General features: G+C 35.9%; 1 long non-coding RNA gene across 1 annotated transcript; it reads left to right on the plus strand.

Moving 5' to 3' along the window:
- Nucleotides 1-8,954: 8,954 nt before the first annotated feature.
- LOC103100035 (uncharacterized) lies at nt 8,955-12,686 on the plus strand. Its single transcript, XR_458794.3, has 2 exons — nt 8,955-9,092; nt 12,023-12,686. It is a non-coding gene; the product is annotated as an uncharacterized LOC103100035 (long non-coding RNA).
- Nucleotides 12,687-21,363: the final 8,677 nt, after the last annotated feature.

A 21,363-nucleotide genomic window follows, 5' to 3' on the forward strand; every position in this document is an offset into this window, starting at 1 on the left:
CACAATCCTCTTTGAGAATCTACCCTCTGAAAATGCAGAGATCTGAAAAAGAAACTCAGACCTTACCACAGAGATATGAAGTCTGAATGTCCTGTTTATTTTCAAAGAATACTTTATGTTGTGTTGACAGCACTAGACCCATGGGAGAAATTAAAATATAGGGTGAAATAAACCTTTATTTCTTCCCTTTGTTTCCAAGTTGAAAGAAAATGAAAATATATAACCAAGAAATTATAGTTGAATAATTAAGTCCAAGTTCAAGAAAGATTATCTGCAACCATTTGCTTTACTAAAAAAGAACTCAAAATATTACCTAGTTTTGTTTTAATTTTTTACAGAGTGCTCAATAAATTTAAGCTCATTTAAGGTTCACAAGATCATTTAAGGACACAACTTCCCCCCAAAAAATCCATTGATACTTCAAAAGACCTAAATATAATCATAATGCCTTAGAAATAAACAGTAAGAACTTCCTGGAGTGGAGACAAGATTGAGGAGTAACTAGAGCAGTAGCTCCATGTCACCAAGAGAATCCTCTCCAACTAAGATTAAAATATCACCACAAAATGAATACAGAAGTAAAAGAACCAACAAGGAGAGAGAGTAAAACAACTTTCAAGAAAAGAAAAACCCAAAAGGCAGGCAGCCAACATCTGGGGTACTGAGATGAGAAGAGAGCAAATCCAGAAAGAGGCTATAGCAAGGAGTAAAGAACCAGTCAAGAACAAAATTGCACCCCACACACACAACCCACATCTACTGTCACAAGTTCTGAAATTAAGTCCAAGATACCATTCAGACCCTGTGGTCCTGCCTGGGCAAATAATGATCCAAGCCAACCCACATCCCTTGAAATGTCAAACCTATGAAGTTTGGAGTCCCAGCCCAGAGTGGGCCCAGAGTGAAGCCAGGAATCCCAGTCTGGTCTTGGGATGAGGATATACTTCACAGTCTCGAGTGAGGACACAGTTCACAGGGGAACCTGCCCCACTCCTAGGATCTTTTTGCCCAAAACTAAGGGCAGAGATCTAGGACAGGGCAATCAAAGGTGTGCCTGATTGGATCAAGAATGCAATAAGACCAAAAATTTAAGATTAAGCCTGGGGCTAGAATTTGATCTGCCCCTGACCTGATCAAGTTCAGAGTGAGATCAAAAACTTCCATCCAAGTCTGAGGAAAATCTTTAAGGCTATCAGCACCTCAAGAATCAATTGAATCAGAAGGAAGAGGGGTCTCTCAGAGCTCTCAGCCCTCAGGCCATCTGGGAAACTAGTAAAAATCCAAAAAATAAGCTGAGAATAACATCAAGGAAGGATTAAATTTTAAGAGGGTATACAAACTTCCCAGAAAACAGAGCCTACCTCTAATAAGATAGAAAAAGTGAGCAAAGAATAATAAAAGCAACAAACTCTAAAGAATTTTTATGAAGACAAAAGACAAGGTACAGATAGAGAAGGGGACAATGAAAGCAAAGGAAACACATACAAAGTTCAAAAGAAAAATATGGATTAGATGTAGATTCTGGAGGAGCTAAGAAAAATTAAAATCCCATTAAGAGAGGCAGAGGAAAAGTGGGGAAGACAAATGAAAATGATGCAAGAAATGGGTCAATTGAAAAAAGGAGGACCAAAAACTGACAGAGAAAAATCAGGTCTTAAAAATCAGAATTGACTATTGAGAAACTATTGATTTCATGAGGAATGAAAAAAAGCAGAAAAAAAATGAATTATCTTGACAAAACAACTGAACTAGAAACAGATTTGAAAATTATGACTACCAGAAAGCTATGATCAAGAAAAAACCTTAGGCATCATATTACAAGAGAACTTCTCAGAGATCCTCAAACAAGAAAATAAAATAAAAAATTGAGGAATTCAGAGATCATTTCCAGAAAGAAATACTCAAATGACAGTTTCCATGAATGTAATAGCTAAATTCAAGAGCCAACAATTCAAGAATAGTATTCCATCACTATCATACACCTGATTTTGTTCAGCCATTCCCCAATTGAAGGATATTCCTGTAGTTTCTAATTTTTTGCCACCACAAAAAATACAATAATAAATAGTTTTGTACAAACAGGTCCTTCCCATTTTTCAAAATCTCTTTAGGATACAGACCTAGTACTGGTATTACTGGATCAAAATGTATGCATTCTTTTAAAGTCCTTTGAGCAAAATTCCGAATTTCTTTGCAAAATGGTTGAATCAGTTCATGACTCCCCCAGCAATGAATTAGTCTGTTAATTTTGCCACAATCCCTTCAACATGTATGCCTTTCCTTTACTATCATACTGGGCAATCTGTTAGAAGTAAGGTGATAGTTTGGTTTTAATTTTCATTAATCAAGAGGGATTGAGAATATTTTTTCATAGGATTATTGATAAATGAGGAATGAGATCTTTATCAGAGAAATTTGTAATAATTTTCCCAGTTTGTTGTTTCTAATCTTGTTTGCATTGGTTTTGTTTATACAAAATCTTTTTAATTTAATGTAAACAAAATTATTCATTTTACAGCTTGCTATATTCTCTATCCCTTATTTGGTCTTAAATTCTTCCCTTCTCCATAAATCTGACAGGTAAACCATTTTATGTTTCCCTGATTCACTTATAATGTCACTCTTTATCAAATATAATTGTTTTAAAGTCAAAAGGACTATTTATGGAAAAACCTGGTCTATTGGGACATCCAGAGGTGATACAAAGTAAAGAACCCTGGACTTGAAGATAGACAGTTTGGAATTGAAAGGAACTTTATAGATTATTAAGTCCAAACCATTCATTTTCAGGAAGAAATTGAAGTTCAGGGAAATCAAATAAATCACCCATGATCAGAAACCTGTGTAGCACTAAAAAGATAGAACTAAAACTCAGAAAAGGAGAAGTATGACATGAAGAAGAGTGTTGGACTTGGTGTCAGGAAGACCTGGGCTCTAGTTTTTCCTCAGGCACTATTAGACAGGTAATTTAAACTCTCTATGCCTCAATTTTTTTTGTCTATAAGATGAGGGTTTAGACTAGTGGACATAATAGAATGATGGCAATGATGATTATAGTATTTATGGCTTTAGAGTTTACAAAGCACTTTAGAAATATTTTCTCTTTTAATAGGACAGCTATGTGCCACGTGGACTCTAACATGCCTTACAGTTCCAAATATATGATTCTGTGATCCACTGCCGCTATATGCAGGCCTCTGAAGTCAAAAGAAATAGATTTCAGTCATGACTCCAACATCTAGCCATGGAACCAAATATGTCACTTGATCTCAGTAAGCCTCAGTTTCTATCTCAGTAAAATTGAGCTAATAATACAATTTCATGATTTACCTCATGGAGTTTTAAGGAAAGTGCATTGGAAATTATAAGTTCCTACAGGAATGGAAGCTTTTATTCTACACCTGTTTTTTTAACATTTCAAGTATATCTTTACATATGCTACACATAACATGCACTAAGTAACTCCTGTCAATTCCTAATTAGCTAACAAAAGAAAAATCAATTACTCTATTTCAAAATACTTGACCTACTGTACTTTATCTGTAGCTGAACAAAGAGGAAAAAAAAAGACTTAATGTTTTTTTTTAACATATAAGAAGCCAGATTGAAAGAATATTCATCTAGGAAATAGTACTAAAGAAATCAGATCTCAGTCTCCAGAGCTTTCTAAAAAGGGAAATGAGTATCCTCCTGAACTCAGCAAAAGAAGCAAATTTACCTCATGCCTTTCCTATCACTATCATCTGTCGTTATCTGAATTCAGTCCTCTCTTTGGGGAAGAGATATGCCAAGCACATTGGGAAGCATCCAGGGTATCTGTCAAAGTCCCAAGAAATAAAATTGGTTCTATCGAATTGGCTAACCCTTTCTATCATGTTATTAAATTATCATATATTCTTCTGAATAAAGAGGCTTCTCAGAGGGATTCCAAAGGGGCTGAAGAATGTGTTTTTATGAATTTCCAACTGCAGCCTGGGCCATTGTCTGTGGCCAGGAACTCACAGTACATGTCTGTCTAACTCTCCCTCATTTGTAAATGATTTTTCCATCATGTTCTCAATTTATTTCCAAGATGCGTCCTTATTGTTCTCTAAATGACAGATTTACAATGTCTCTTCACGCAATAATATGCCCTCATCACACTGTTCTCATAGCCCATCCTTGAAATGCTCCTGGAGTAGCAAATTCAGCAGTATCATTCTCCGTGAAATGAAGCTGAAATTTGTTGAATTCTACAAGAGGATAAAAGAATCCAGGAAATCTGACATGACTGCTGCCTCTGTAAAATATAACTAGTCCCCAGCAGATAATCGGTCAAAGGACATATGAACAATTTTCCAAAGAATTTCAAACAATAAATGGCCATATGCAAACATACTCTAAATCATTATTAATAAGAGAAATATAAGTTTAAAAAACAAATCAGACGTTTCATCTCAAACCCATCAAACTAGAAAAAAACATCAAAAAATGGTAACAGTCAGTGTTGGAAGAATTACTGATGAAAAGAACACTCATATGCTCTTGCTGTAGCTATCAATGGTTGGACCAACAAGTCTATAAAATAATTTGGAGATATGGAAGGAAAGTGTATTAACAAGAAAGGACAGAATTGCTGAATTCAGAAGGAAGTATTGGGCTAGGGGAAAAAATAAACTTTGTTTTGGAACACGAGTTTAAGCTGTTTATGGAACATCCAAATTATAGATATTTGAATATTCAGGTCTGAAGATTGGAACAGAAGCAGGATTGAAGGTAGTTCTGAATGTTGTTTGCAATCCAGTACAAATAAAGTTGCAGAAATACATGTACATATATGTATACTTGCATATACATGAAATCAAAAGGTAGAGAGTGATTATTTAAGAGGTCAGAGTTGCTCAATATCATTGGAATTAGAATATGAAAAGGGAAGAAATAAAAGAGAAAGCTGTCAAGTTAGAAGGTTAGAATTCAATTCAACATTACTACATGCAAACCCCTTCCCAGAGAGCTTTTTTTAAACAAATAAAAAAGAAATGTTCGAAAAGGCAGTTCAATAAAACTAACCAATATATCCAAAAGTCTGATGTATGTAGTGTTTTATGTCCTTAGCCCTCCAACTCTGGAATAAGGGTGGGGAAGTGATTATGGGAAAAGATCAGTACTAAGTTTGGGACATGAGTTTAAAGTGTTGGTGCTGCAAGTGATTGAGGATGTCCTGTTGAATACTAGCTAGGCAAAGTTGAAAAATAATAGACCTTATGCTCATGTATTTTGTAATCCAATAAGAAAATACAATGTAGTGTGATTGATTTGTAAATTAAAGGGATCTTTGAAACTTTTCTTTCTTATTTTACATGTGAAGAAATTAAAGCTTAAAGAGATTAAATTAGTTTCACAGAGTTACATAGGTAGTAGGTGACAGAATTAGAATTTGAACTTTTGCATCCTTTGGCTCCAGAGAAAAGACTTCCGATTGAACTATTTTAAGTCTGATACCAGGTCAGCTAAATGGTGCAGTGGTTATAATGCCAGATCAGAAGTCAGGAAAACTCATCTTCATGAGTTCAAATCTGGTCCCAGACATTTACTAACAGTGTGACCCTAGACAAGTCACTTAATCCTGTTCACCTCACTTTTTCTCATTTATAAAGTGAACTGGAGTAGGAAATGGCAAACTATTCTGTTCTATTTGTGCCTTCAAAATGCCTCTGGGTAGCCCGGGGTTTCCTTTTGTCTCATTTACATATATATATATATATATATATATATATCCTACATATAGGTATTTAAAGGGATAATACAAAAAACTGCCTCCTAATATCCAGGGTAAACCATTTGATCCTATCCTTCTCAAAGAACTTGGGTATCTTGGCCATCTGTGTCTCCTCCTTACTATGTTTTTGGAAGTGTGGGTACATAATAGAGTCATAAACTTAGAGTTACATCTAAGAGGATTGTCAGAAAATGTCTGGTAAAATCCCTTTATATTACACATAACAAAACTGAACACCAAAGAGATGAAGTGCCTTGCTCAAGGTTGTACAATTCAGCTCTGGAGCTATCATGTATTTCCCAGAACTGAATTTTCCTTTGGGAATGAAAGTATAGTTAAATTTGTATCTCTTTTAATATGACTCTAAGACAGGAGATCAGAGACCTGAAGATACAGGAAAACTGAGAAAAATGATTGAGAACCATTTACCATATTACCTCCATATCTCACCTCCTTTACCTTGACCTATTTCCTTTTCTAAAAAATGAGAAAGTTGGATTCATTCTTCTATGTCCATAACAGCTCTGAGACTATACACAATTTCTATAAAGTCACCTGAATTAGTTATAACAAAAAAGAAAATATATTCATCTAAGCAATCATTTCTATGAACTTATATAAAAGGAAGTTCAATATTTCAGTCCCTATTCAGAATGAGGCAGATCCTATTTTCCTCACACCCATTATCTTTTATGGTAAACTTGGTGCCCACACCCATTATTTAATCACTCTCTCCCAGCAGGTATTAATTTTGGAGAAAAGCTTCTATTTCATTAATTAGGTTTAGGAAACTGAAGTGGTATTGATTTATCTTCCCTTTTTATATTAACAAGTTTATTCCACAGATCTATTTGCTTTTTCCAAACCATACTTCACTTTAATTGACTTCTCAGTTCATTGGAAATATATTGGGGAAAATCACGATGTGCAAAGAAGGCATTAGTAAAACATGATCGTTCAAGTGTTTTCAGTTCTTTCATTCAGCATTCAATAAACATTTGTTCCATATTTGCTATGTACAATGTACTATTAGTTATTGTGGATTCAAAGAAAAAACATTTAAATTGTTGCATAGTTTCTACTCTCAAGAAGTTTACTTTCTTCATTCTTTAGTCTAACAAAATCTTTAAATGTGCTCTACCATCATGAATGCTCAAGGTATATATTAGAGGGCACCCATAAGACTGTTTTTATGCCCCCAGGTCACTTTGTCTATGATTTTGACTTTGACAACACCTATTCCTCACTTCAATCTGGATACTGAATGGGTAAAGAAAACATGATTCCAGACTTCCTCCCCAAGTTCTAGCCCCCTCTCTTCTTAGCTCTGCTACATAGAGTAGGGGCAGTGGTCTCTTTTCCAGATACACTTCCTCCCCAAGCAGGTATACATCTGGAAAAAACATCCAGTGTTCTAAGGTGAATTTGTCTCCCTTAAGGCTTTACTTTAAGGAAACCTTCCTTTGACCTCCTGCTCCTTTTGTTACCCAAGCCAAAAAATAAATAAATAAATAAGATAATAGCTATGCTTCTGGCATTCAGTTGACCTGACTTCCCACTAGTTATTCATAAGATTTTAGGATTAGAAAGAACCTTTGAAATCATCTAGCCCCCACTCCATTGATTTACATATGAGACAAGGTCTATCAGTGAAGTGAAAATCAATGGAAATTATTTTCTCAAAGTCATGCTGCCATTCAGTAATGAGGTATGATCATTAAAGAAGTAAATAACTTTTTCCTATGTAAAAATTAAAATTAATATCAAATAATAAAATTTTATATTTTAAGTGATTTATTAGTGATCATTAGAAATAAAGGAATAAAAGGGATACAAAATAAAAATCATATGCCTGTAGCTAATCAGCCTGTTCAAAACCTCCAGGCTTACCACCATCATCCTTGCCAGAAAGCCCCAGAGGCCAGAGCCAGAACACCCACTGAATTTAACCGCTGTCTACTGGAAGTACCTAATGATATGAAGTCAGTGTGCTCCTGGGAAATGTAGTTCTTTTTTTAGGGTAACAGATTTTCAATCATACACCTATAGTCAAGTAGGAATATCATTAACCATCATCATCATCACCACCACCACCATTACCACTCTCACTATCACCATTAATTGGATGACTGGATGAATAAATGAAAAATATATCTATTTATTACATTCCTTACCATGTATCAAGCACTGTGCTAAGCCCAGGAGGCACTATACAAACAGAATAAAAAACATTTCATGCTTTCAAGAAATTCATACTTTAAATTAGGGGAGTATTTGTCATGTCTAACTCTTCATGATTCCATATGGGGTTTTTGTGGCAAAGATATTGGAGTGGTTTGCCTTTTCCTTCTCCAGTTGATCAGGCAAATAGGGGTTAAGTGACTTGACCAGGATAACACAGGTAGTGTCTGAGGACAGATTTAAACTCAAAGCTTCCTGACTCTAGGTCACTCTTATCCACTAAACCTTCCAGCTGTCTCTCTTAATTAGGGAAGGAACATAGGAAAGTTCAGCTGTAGGGAATATGGAAAAGACCCAAAGTTGTAAGAATTGATTCATGATGGTGAATGGCAAAACCCAGGGGTCTTTAACTGACATCAGTAGATAGGATGAGAGATCTGAAGCTCAAGAGTACATAAAGGTAGGGCATATGGTGTAAAAGAGAGAAAATCAGATCTAGCAATGCAAAGGAACAGCCCAAGCTATGGGGGAAGGGCAAGAAGATGGAGGTGGGAGGCAGCTCACATGGGGTATGAGGGTTGCAGTTTAGGCACTTGGTCTCTAAAAGGTTTGCCATCACTGGTAGTCTTAACTCTGATATTAGCTTAAGTGACCATGATAACAGGGTCATAGTTTTAGAGTTGGAAGAGACTTTAAAGGTCATTTAGATCATATTCTTATTTTCTGGATAAGGTGTTCTTGGTCCAGAGGTAAAATAATTTACCTGGAGCACAAAGGGAATAAGATGTAGAGCTGGGATTCAAACACTTTCTGCGACTCTAGGTTCAATATTCTTTTCATGACCACATAACGCCTAATGTAATCTGAGTTTCAGTTTATTATTGTTTCTTCTGTAAAATGGGTGTAATAATGCCTTCAGTCCCTGCCTAGAAGGGGTGGATGAGTAAGTTGAAGCAAGATAATTTATGGAAATAACTCTAATTATTATAATTATTTCTGGACTCTCCAGAAGCTCTCTGGAGTTCTCAGCTGTTTTCCTTTCACTGCCCCAAGGCAAAACAGAAGCTCCCTGAGCCAGTGGGAATCTCCTCTGCTTCTTTCTTAGCATAAGGGAAACCTTATGTCCCAGGACTGGATCTCCTTCATGTTGCAGGTCAGTGTTCCAATTAACTGCTTCTTCATGCTTAATATCAGGTAATCATTCTTTTCCCTAATTCAGCCTTGATTAAGTGTTTCTCTAAGACACTTTGAAACAGAGTTAGCATTGGAGGCCGGAGAAAAAAATCTAACAGTCCCATACCCCTTACAAAAAGTATCTTATACGTATATGTTCAAAGAACTACAAATAATCTAATTAAGCTGGAAAACTACTCATATGCAATTTTAAACATCTTATTTATTTTGTTATTCTGAACTAAACACTAAATAGAATTAGCATTACCACAAGATAAATATACACATGGATATATGGTTAGAACAGGAAAAATTATACACGAAACCTGGAATCACTATTATATACGGATTGCTTTTAACATATATATTTTTTCAATATATAATTTGTAGAACTATCCTACTTGTTTGTATTTTTCCTACCATTCTCTTCTGTGTATTTTTTTAAATGCTTAAATAACAGATTTTCTTTTCTTTTGCCTATTCTATACCATCCCCCTACTTTTCTTTCCATCCCCTCAAGGGAAGAGAAAAAAAAAACAGACCCATGTAACAGATATGCATGGTCAAGAAAAAACAATTCTCACATTGGACCTATAGTTTTAAAAGTTATTTTGCTTTTGTTTTTTCAGTGAATCACCTTCCTGTCAATAAAAGGATAGTACATTTTTCATCATTCCTCTAGAATCATAGTTGGTCATTGTATTGATCAGGTTTGAGTCTGTTGAAATTGTTTTTGTGAGTTTTTTTTAACATTATTGCTATTGTATAAATTATTCACCTGGTTTTGCTCATTCTGTATCAGTTTTTGCTTTTGTTTTGCTTCACTGTAACAGTTTACAAAAATCTTTCCAAATTTCTTAGAAATCATTTCTTGTATGGCAATATTGTTCAATTATATTTCTTTATCATAACAGTTTATTTTGAACAATTCCGATTTAGTGCCCACTTCTTTTTTTAATTGAAAAATTCATTTAATTAATTAATTTATAATATTTTTCCATGGTTACATGATTCATGTTCTTCCCCTCCCCTTTACACCCCCCTCCCCATAGCCAATGCACAATTCCACTGGGTTTTACTCATGTCATTGATCAAGATCAATTTCCATATTATTGAAAATTGTGCTAGGGTGATCCTTTAGAGTCTACATCCCCAATCATATCCCCATCAACCCATGTAATCAAGCTTTTCTTTTTCTTCTGTGTTTCTACTTCCACAGTTTTTCCTTTGAATGTGGATAATGTTCTTTCTCGTAACTCCTTCTCAGTTGTTCAGGATCACTGCATTGCCACTAATGGAGAAGTCCATTACAATCGATTGTACCACAGTGTATCAGTCTCTGTGTACAATGTTCTCCTGGTTCTACTCCTTTCACTCTGCATCAGTTCCTGGAGGTCATTCCAGTTCACATATATTTCCTCCAGTTTATTATTCCTTTGAGCACAATAGTATTCAATCACCAACAGAAACCACAATTTGTTCAGCCATTCCCCAATTGAAGGGCATCCCTTCATTTTCCAATTTTTTGCCACCACAAAGAGCACAAGTGCCCACTTCTTTGCTAAAACCAATAGACCTTAGTCTTTTATTTTTTTAATATGTGGACCATTTTCTTCTTTCTTTGTTCATTTTGGGGGATGTGGGACAGAGAGTCTTTGCATCAAAGGACATGCCAGGCAAGTTTAATAACTTTTTGATGAGAGTAGCAAATTGTTTTTCATAATAGCAAGGCCAATGGTGCTTTCCATATGACATGAGGATGTACACTCCTTTTTTTTCTTTTCGTTTTTGTCAATCTGGTATGAAACAACTTAAGAGTTGATTTAACTTACATTTTTGTCATTATTAATGATTGACTATTTTCAATTCTATCATGATTAATAATTGGCTATTCTTAGCTTAGATTTTTTTCATTGAAAATTGCCAGTCATAAACTTTGACCATTTTTCCTTCAGGAAATGGCTCTTATTCTAATAATTTTGAATCATTTCTGAGAGTGTGTATTGTATATGAGATATTTATAAGAGAAAATTGTTGTTTTACTATTTAACCATTTACTTCCTGATATTAACTACATTGGTTTTATGTGTACAAAGATTTTAAAATTTTATATAATGAAAATAGTCTATTTTATCTTCCCTTATCATCTGCATCCCTTATTTAGTCAATAATTTTTCGGCTGTCTATAGTTGTGAAAAATCTTTCCTTCCTTATTGTTCTATGTTATGATTTGTGCTTTTATATGTAAGCCCTGTATCCACTTGGAGTTTGTCTTAGTATATGATGGGTGATATTGATCTGTAACAAATTTCTGTTATATTGTTGTCTAGTTTTCTAAGAAGTTTTTGTTAAGCAGTGAGTCCTTACTTCAGTAGTTTAAGTCTTTAGACTTATCAAAGACTTTACTACTATATTTATTTGCTTGTATATGTTGCAACATCATCATCATAACTAGTATTTATATAATACCTACTACATGCCAAGGACTTTTATAAGCACTTTACAAATATAATCGCATTTAGTCCTCACAACAACTCTTCCAGATGAGTACTGTTAACCACATGTTACTCTTCAGGAAACTGAGGCAAACAGAAGTTAAGTGACTTACCGAAGATCATGTATCTAATAAGTAACTAAGGCCAAATTTGAATTGGAGTTTTCCTGATTCAAGATCCATCATTCTATCCACTGCTCTATTTAGCTACATACTTAATCCATTCCACTTTCCAATCTCTATTTTTAGTGCTTGCTTTGTAGTATATTTGAGATCTAGCACTGCTAGGCCTCTTTCCTTCCAACTTTTAAAATTTTTTAAATTCTTTTCTTTGGAATTCTTGATCATTTTTCTCTAGATACATGTTATCTATATATATGTCATTAGCTGTGTTCTTTTTATTTTCCCTTCTGCAGGTGCTCTGATGTCATCTCCTTGATAACTCCAACCAATGTGGATTCCACACTGAAAGTGTTGAAGTTGTCTACATACCAACTGACACAATATCTCTCATTTGGCCACTTGATCATGTGGGAATATGAACATTTAAGGCACACTATACATACTATCCAGTGGAAAGGATCACAGAGAATATCATAGGAAAACCCCATGATTTGAAAGACATACCTGTACCATTTTGTGAATTCGACTTTCCTTCTCCATATCTTATTTGTTCACACTATCAGGCTATCTGAAATGGGATCCCAGAGCATCCTTAACCTGTTAAAATAATTTTTGTTTCTTTGCAACCCAAAACAGGTACTGTTTCTTACATGAAATCTTCCCTGATCACACTATATGGAAATAGCCTCTGCCTCCTCAGTCATTAAAATATCTATTTGCACTCTTCTATCCACATATCACCTTCCAATTTGTAATACAATTATTTGTGAACATTTCATATCCTACTAAATAGTAAGTTCCTTGAGGATATGCACAATATTTTTCATTTTGCATCTCCAGTAATTTGTACAAAACCTTACCTAAAGTATCCACTTAATGAATGTTCATTGAACTAACGTAATGGTTGGCATTCAATGAATATTTGCTATTAATAAAGCATGACACTGTTTTGTTACTGCTATGACCCTTATTTGTGCTCTCTAAAAAAGTAAAATCTCATGGAAATATCATGGCACAATGTAGATAAGATAGGAATAGTTAAAGGTATTGTGGTTTCAGATTAGGGGGAAAGAGGTCTCATGAATTACTATTTTTCCCTATTCCCATAAAAAAAATTGTTCCTCTAGGAAGTGAATCTCAGCTGGGAATTCACCATGAAAATCTTTCTCACATCACTTTTAAAGAAGGTCATTCATTAATGGGAGGAATTTCAAAGGAGAATTCCAGGATGATGAAGGGGTGTGGGAACAATTCCATATAAAAAGTTCATATTTACATAAGGCTTTTCCAAGTATTTCTCCTCATACACAACAACTTTTTAAGTAAGGACAAATGATTTGGATGATCCCCATCTTATAGATGCAGAGTCACTGTAACATCTGAAGATACTGATTCTAGAGAAGACAAAACAGGGAATTGCTCATTGGCATCAAATACTTAAAACATTTGTGTAGACTTCCCGGTAATCATGGCTGCAATCTAGACGCTGCACGCTTTCTCTCCCCAGCACCGAACGAAATAGACTACATCAAAGGAGCATAAAATCACCTTTGGAGGAACAGAAGGACTCCCCAGTACCCCACAGAGGCAAAGGTACGTGGGGCTTGAACATTTCAACACTAAAATAAGAAGGAAAAGCTTGCACAGAAAAGTGAACTGAGCCGCCCTTCCCCCACCCCACCTCCCCCACTAAACCAGAGTGAGCTACCTGAGCACTCACCGGGACAGCGAGTGAGTGGGGAGCGTCTCTGTCTGGGGGGGCACTCCAGGGTCCTTGGGATCTGGGGACTGCCAGGAAAAAACGTCTCAGGGCGCTTTCACTGGAGAAGCCAGCGGACTTCGGGCGGGCTGCGCTGAACAAGGCGCGCTGATTATCTGGGCGGAGCTGAATACCTGGGCTCAGCTGAATACCTGGGCTCGGAGGCTGGGAAGAACTAGTCTGAAGCAACCTAAATTCACAGAAAAACCACTCTTATAACCCAGACCCCAGACCAAAAAGGAAAGGGAAATAAAAACACCAAAGGGATGGCTCACATGGCCCAAAATCAAGCCTCCAGGAAGAAAGGGAAAAAAGTGACTATTGAAAACTTTTATGGTGGAAGTACCCAAGGAAAAGAGGAGAATGAGGAGGAAATCCAAAAAAATTCAGAACACGCCTCCCAAAATGGAAACTATCAACAAGCTCTGGAAGATCTCAAACTGGAACTTATCCAAAAGATGGAAACCTTCTGGAAAGAAAAATGGGAGAAAGAGATCAGCTGTCTGACAGATAAGAATGCTCAATTGGAAAAAGAACTCGAAGCATCCAATACAAGGGCAGACAAGGCTGAAAAGCAAATCCAGTCCCTAATGACCAGAATCAAGCACCTAGAAGAAAGTGAGATGATAAAACAGCAAGAATCAATAAAGCAAACCCAAACAATTAATGAATTGGAAGAAAACATAAAATATCTCACTGAGAAGGTCACGGACCTGGAGAACAGAGGAAGACGAGAAAATCTCCGTATCATCGGTCTCCCAGAAAAACCAGAGGTAAACAACAAATTGGATTTTATTCTAGAGGAGATTATAAAAGAAAATTGCCCCCACGTTCTGGAGCAAGGGGGCAAAATAGAAATAGAAAGGATTCATAGAACACCTTCTATACTAAATCCCCAAAAGACAACGCCTAGGAATGTAATTGCCAAATTCAAGAGCTTCCAAGTAAAGGAGAAAATCCTACAAGAAGCCAAGAAGAAGAGCTTCAGATATAAGGGGGCTCCCATAAGGATCACACATGACTTAGCGGCTAACACACTAAGAGACCGCAAAGCATGGAACACGATATTTAGAAAGGCAAGAGAGCTGGGTCTCCAACCAAGAATCAACTACCCAGCAAAACTGACTATATACTTCCAGGGGAAAGTATGGGCATTCAACAAAATAGAAGATTTCCAAGCATTTGCTAAGAAAAGACCAGAGCTCTGTGGAAAGTTCGATATCCAAGCACAGAAAGCAAGAGAAACATGAAAAGGTAAATATGAAAGAAAGGGAAAAGGAGATAAATCTTATCTTTCTCTTTAAGTCAAACTCTCTTCTATAAGGACTACATTTACATCTAATTATATATATTAATATGTGGGGAAAATGTTTTGTGTAACTCTCATAAATTGTATCATCATAAGAGTAGTTAGAAGAAACATGCATAGGGAAAGATTGGGGAATCAAGAAGATTTGGGGAAAGTTGGGGCAAAAAAAGGAAAAGGGAGGGGGGAACCGTGATAATACTAAGATTAACTTCAAGAAATAGGGGGGGAATCAATAGAATAAACTTTCCCATATAAAGATACACATGGGAAGGGGAGGGGAAGAACTCTCATATGAGAAGGAGAGGAAGAGAGCGTGAAGTGGAAGTACTTAAACCTTACTCTCAGTGAAATCAAATCTGAGAGGGAAGAACATCTAGATCCAGTGGGATCCTGAATTCTATCTTATCCATTAGGGCAAGAAAGAAAGGAAAATTAAGGAGGGGGAGGGGGGAGGGAGTACAAAAAGGGAGGGAAGGAGAGGGGGGAGGGGAAGGGAGCATAAAAAGGGAGGGGCTAGAAAGGGAAGCATCTCAAGGGAGGGGACTAGGGGGACTGACCTAAAGTAAATCACTGGTTCAAAAGGAGAAAGCTAAAGAAGAAAGGTCAGAACTAGGGGAAGACATCAAAATGCCAGCGAATCCACAAATAACAATCATAACTTTGAACGTGAATGGGATGAACTCACCCATAAAACGTAGACAAATAGCAGAATGGATTAGAACACAAAACCCTACCATATGTTGTCTTCAAGAAACACATATGAGACGGGTTGACACTCACAAGGTTAGAATTAAAGGTTGGAGTAAGACCTTTTGGGCCTCAACCGATAGAAAGAAGGCAGGAGTTGCAATCATGATATCTGACAAAGCCAAAGTACAAATAGACCTGATCAAAAGGGACAGGGAAGGTAAATATATTCTGCTAAAAGGAAATATAGACAATGAGGAAATATCACTAATCAACATGTATGCACCAAATGGTATAGCATCCAAATTTTTAATAGAGAAACTAGGAGAATTGAAGGAGGAATTAGACAGTAAAACCATATTAGTGGGAGACTTGAACCAACCACTATCAAATTTAGATAAATCAAATCAAAAAATAAATAAGAAAGAGGTAAAAGAGGTGAATGAAATCTTAGAAAAATTAGAATTAATAGACATATGGAGAAAAATAAATAGGGACAAAAAAGAATACACCTTCTTTTCAGCACCACATGGCACATTCACAAAAATAGATCATACACTAGGTCATAGAAACATGGCACTTAAATGCAGAAAAGCAGAAATATTAACTGCAGCCTTTTCAGATCACAAGGCAATTAAAATATTGATCGGCAAGGGTACATGGAGACCCAAATCAAAAATTAATTGGAAATTAAATAACATGATACTCCAAAATCGGATAGTTAGAGAAGAAATCATAGAAACAATTAACAATTTCGTTGAAGAAAATGACAACGGCGAAACATCCTTTCAAACCTTATGGGATGCAGCCAAGGCAGTACTTAGAGGAAAATTCATATCCCTGAGTGCATATATTAACAAATTAGGGAGGACAGAGACCAAGGAATTGGAAATGCAAATCAAAAAACTTGAGAATGAACAAATTAAAAACCCCCAGAAGAAAACCATACTAGAGATCCTAAAAATTAAGGGAGAAATTAATAAAATAGAAAGTGACAGAACTATTGACCTAATAAACAAGACTAGAAGCTGGTACTTTGAAAAAACAGACAAAATAGACAAAGTACTGGTTAATTTAATTAAAAAAAGGAAAGAAGAAAGGCAAATTAATAGCATCAAGGATGAAAAGGGGGACATCACCTCCAATGAAGAGGAAATTAAGGCAATCATTAAAAACTACTTTGCCCAACTATATGGCAATAAATTTACCAATCTAGGTGATATGGATGAATATTTACAAAAATATAAATTGCCTAGACTAACAGAAGAAGAAATAGTTTTCTTAAATAATCCCATATCAGAAATTGAAATCCATCAAGCCATCAAAGAACTGCCTAAGAAAAAATCCCCAGGGCCTGATGGATTCACCAGTGAATTCTATCAAACATTCAGAGAACAGTTAACCCCAATATTATACAAACTATTCGACATAATAAGCAAAGAGGGAGTCCTACCAAACTCCTTTTATGACACAAGCATGGTACTAATTCCAAAGCCAGGCAGGCCAAAAACAGAGAAAGAAAACTATAGGCCAATCTCCCTAATGAATATAGATGCAAAAATCTTAAATAGGATACTAGCAAAAAGACTCCAGCAAGTGATTAGAAGGGTCATCCACCATGATCAAGTAGGATTCATACCAGGGATGCAGGGCTGGTTCAACATTAGGAAAACTATCCACATAATTGACCACATCAACAAGCAAACCAACAAGAATCACATGATTATCTCAATAGATGCAGAAAAAGCCTTTGATAAAATACAACACCCATTCCTACTAAAAACACTAGAAAGCATAGGAATAGAAGGGTCATTCCTAAAAATAATAAACAGTATATATCTAAAACCATCAGCTAATATCATCTGCAATGGGGATAAACTAAATCCATTCCCATTAAGATCAGGAGTGAAACAAGGATGCCCATTATCACCTCTATTATTTGACATTGTATTAGAAACACTAGCAGTAGCAATTAGAGAAGAAAAAGAAATTGAAGGCATCAAAATAGGCAAGGAGGAGACCAAATTATCACTCTTTGCAGATGACATGATGGTCTACTTAAAGAATCCTAGAGACTCAACCAAAAAGCTAATTGAAATAATCAACAACTTTAGCAAAGTTGCAGGATACAAAATAAACCCACATAAGTCATCAGCATTTCTATATAATTCCAACACAGCTCAGCAGCAAGAACTAGAAAGAGAAATCCCATTCAAAATTACCCAAGACAAAATAAAATACTTAGGAATCTATCTACCGAGACAAACACAGGATCTATATGAACACAACTACAAAACACTTTCCACACAACTAAAACTAGACTTGAACAATTGGAAGAACATTAACTGCTCATGGGTAGGACGAGCCAATATAATAAAAACGACCATCCTACCCAAACTCATCTATCTATTTAGTGCCATACCCATGGAACTCCCAAAAATTTTTTTTACTGATTTAGAAAAAACCATAACAAAGTTCATTTGGAAGAACAAAAGATCAAGGATACCCAGGGAATTAATGAAAAAAAATACAAAGGAAGGGGGTCTTGCAGTCCCAGATCTCAGACTATATTATAAAGCAGCGGTCATCAAAACAATTTGGTACTGGCTAAGAGACAGAAAGGAGGATCAGTGGAATAGACTGGGGGCAAGCAACCTCAGCAAGACAGTATATGACAAACCCAAAGATCCCAGCTTTTGGGACAAAAATCCACTATTTCATAAAAACTGTTGGGAAAATTGGAGGACAGTGTGGGAAAGATTAGGCTTAGATCAACACCTCACACCCTACACCAAGATAAATTCAAAATGGATGAATGACTTGAATATAAAGAAGGAAACTATAAGAAAATTAGGCGAACACAGAATAGTATACATGTCAGACCTTTGGGAAGGGAAATACTTCAAAACCAAGCAAGAATTAGAAAGAATTACAAAATGCAAAATAAATAATCTGGATTACATCAAATTAAAAAGTTTTTGTACAAACAAAACCAATGTAACCAAAATCAGAAGGGTAGCAACAAATTGGGAAACAATCTTCATAAAAACCTCTGACAAGGGTTTAATTACTAAAATTTATAAAGAACTAAATCAATTGTACAAAAAATCAAGCCATTCTCCAATTGACAAATGGGCAAGGGACATGAACAGGCAATTCTCAGCCAAAGAAATCAAAACTATTAATAAGCACATGAAAAAGTGCTCTACATCTCTTATAATCAGAGAGATGCAAATCAAAACAACTCTGAGGTATCATCTCACACCTAGCAGATTGGCTAACATGACAGCTATGCAAAGTAATGAATGCTGGAGGGGATGTGGCAAAGTGGGGACATTAATTCATTGCTGGTGGAGTTGTGAATTGATCCAGCCATTCTGGAGGGCAATTTGGAACTATGCCCAAAGGGTGATAAAAGACTGTCTGCCCTTTGATCCAGCCATAGCACTGCTGGGCTTGTACCCCAAAGAGATAATGGACAAAAAGACTTGTACAAAAATATTCATAGCTGCGCTCTTTGTGGTGGCCAAAAATTGGAAAATGAGGGGATGCCCCTCAATTGGGGAATGGCTGAACAAATTGTGGTATATGTTGGTGATGGAATACTATTGTGCTAAAAGGAATAATAAAGTGGAGGAATTCCATGTGAACTGGAACAACCTCCAGGAAGTGATGCAGAGCGAAAGGAGCAGAACCAGGATAACATTATACACAGAGACTGATACATTGTGGTACAATCGAAGGTGATGGACTTCTCCATAAGTATCAATGCAATTTCCCTGAACAATCTGCAGGGATCTAAAAAAAAAATACTACCCACAAGCAGAGGATAAACTGTGGGAGTAAAAACACCGCTGAAAAGCAACTGCTTGACCACAGGTTTGGAGGAGATAAGACTGAGGAGAGACTCTAAATGAACACTATAATGCAAACTCCAACAACAGGGAAATGGGTTCGAGTCAAGAACACATGTGATAACCAGTGGAATCATGCGTAGGCTATGGGAGAGGGAAAGGCGGGGGGGGAGGGGGGGAAGAAAAGAAAACGATCTTTGTTTCCAGTGAATAATGTATGAAAACGACCAAATAAAATAATATTAAAATTAAAAAAAAAAGAAAAAAAAAACATTTGTGTAAAGAATTGGAAATAGAGTCTTTTTGCATAGATGCAAATGGAAGACCTTGAATCACTGGCTAGAAGATCCAAGTGAAATATATTTTAGGCACTGAGGAAAAAGGAAAGGTTAATGGTTATATTTGCCAAATAATATAACTGGATTTCTGGTAAAAATACTTCCTGCTTAATGAAATTTCTGGTCAATGAAAGCAGTCAAATAGAGGCTGGATGAACACTTTCTTTTAAAGAACTCTGGATTTGAAATGAAAACTATGGGGTTCTCATCTTTGACCCTTCCTGTGTCAACTTTAGATACTTGGGTAATTCCTTGGACCTTTGTTCACTGGTAAAATGAAAGGGAGAATCTAAGTATCTCAAAGTTAAATTCCTTTATATAATCCTACTATCATATAACTTTACTTCATCCATCCATCCAACAAGTACTAATTAAGCATCTATAGGCTGGGTACAAATAAGACCCTATTCCTGTCTTCATATAATAGCAACATTATATAACATGTATATAGCACTTTAATGTTTGCAAAGTGCTTTAAAATATTAATTCATTTGATTTTCTAAACAAATCAGAGATTTAGGTGCTATTTTCATCCTCATTTTGGAAATGAGGAAACTGAGATACAGAGGTGAAATGACCTGCATGGAGTCACACAACTAATAAGCATATGATTTGTATTTTTAAAAGTATTTTATTTTTCCCTTATTACCTGTAAAACTATTTTAAACATTTTTTTTCATTTTGAGTTCCATAATTTTCTACCTTCTTCTGACCTTCATATCCTCCCTACCTTTCCTCCTTAAGATGGTAAGCAATCTGAAATACTTTTACACATGCGATCATGTAAAACATTTTTCCATAGTGTTCATTTTGAGAAAGAGGTTTCAAATGAAAACAAGAAAGAACAAGAATAAAAACAAGAAATATTTTATAAGAAAGAAGAAAGAAAGAAAATGAAGTATAGTATGTTTCAGTCTACGTTCAGACTCCATTAGATATTTCTTGAAGGGCAGATGACTTTTTTCATCATGAGTCTCTGGGGTTGTCTTGGATCACAGCATTGTTGAAAATAACTAGGTCATTCACAGTTGTTCATCATAAAATATTGCTTCCACTTAGAGTGACCTTCTGGTTCTTCTCATTTCATTTTCCATCAATTCATGAAAATCCAGATTTTTCTGAAATCAGCCTGCTTGTCATTTCTTATAGCACAATAGTATTTGGAATCATCACTCTCATGTTCTGCAACTTGTTCAGCCATTCTCCAAATCACAGGCAACCCCTCAATTTCCATTTCTTTGCTATGAGGCAGGATGTGAACTCAGATCTTCCTAGATCCAAATCCTGTGCAACTGAGCTACACTATTAAGCTTCAGGAACCAATTATCTTTTACCAATCTACCCCTGTTATTTTGTTATTTAAGACTTTGGCGAGATGAAAATAAACTTCCATCCCAAAGAGGTAAAGAACTCCCGGTACAATAGAAATAATCCTGGATTTATAGTAAGAGAATATTGTTCTGACATTTACTAGCTTGATTGACAATCTCAGTGACCCTCAATTTCCTCATCAGTAAAATGAAGGAGCTGAACTAGTTAGTCCTTCTAGCTCGTGGTCCACGATGCTATAAGCTTAGACAGCCTCAACTATTAATTTGCTGAGATGCCTATACACAACCCTCTACCACAGATTCGTTCCTGTTTTTTTCTTCATCTTTACTGTCTTCCTCCTCCACCTGTTTCTCCA

This window comes from Monodelphis domestica, chromosome 1 (assembly GCF_027887165.1).
Source record: "Monodelphis domestica isolate mMonDom1 chromosome 1, mMonDom1.pri, whole genome shotgun sequence".
Classification (NCBI taxonomy): Eukaryota; Metazoa; Chordata; class Mammalia; order Didelphimorphia; family Didelphidae; genus Monodelphis; species Monodelphis domestica.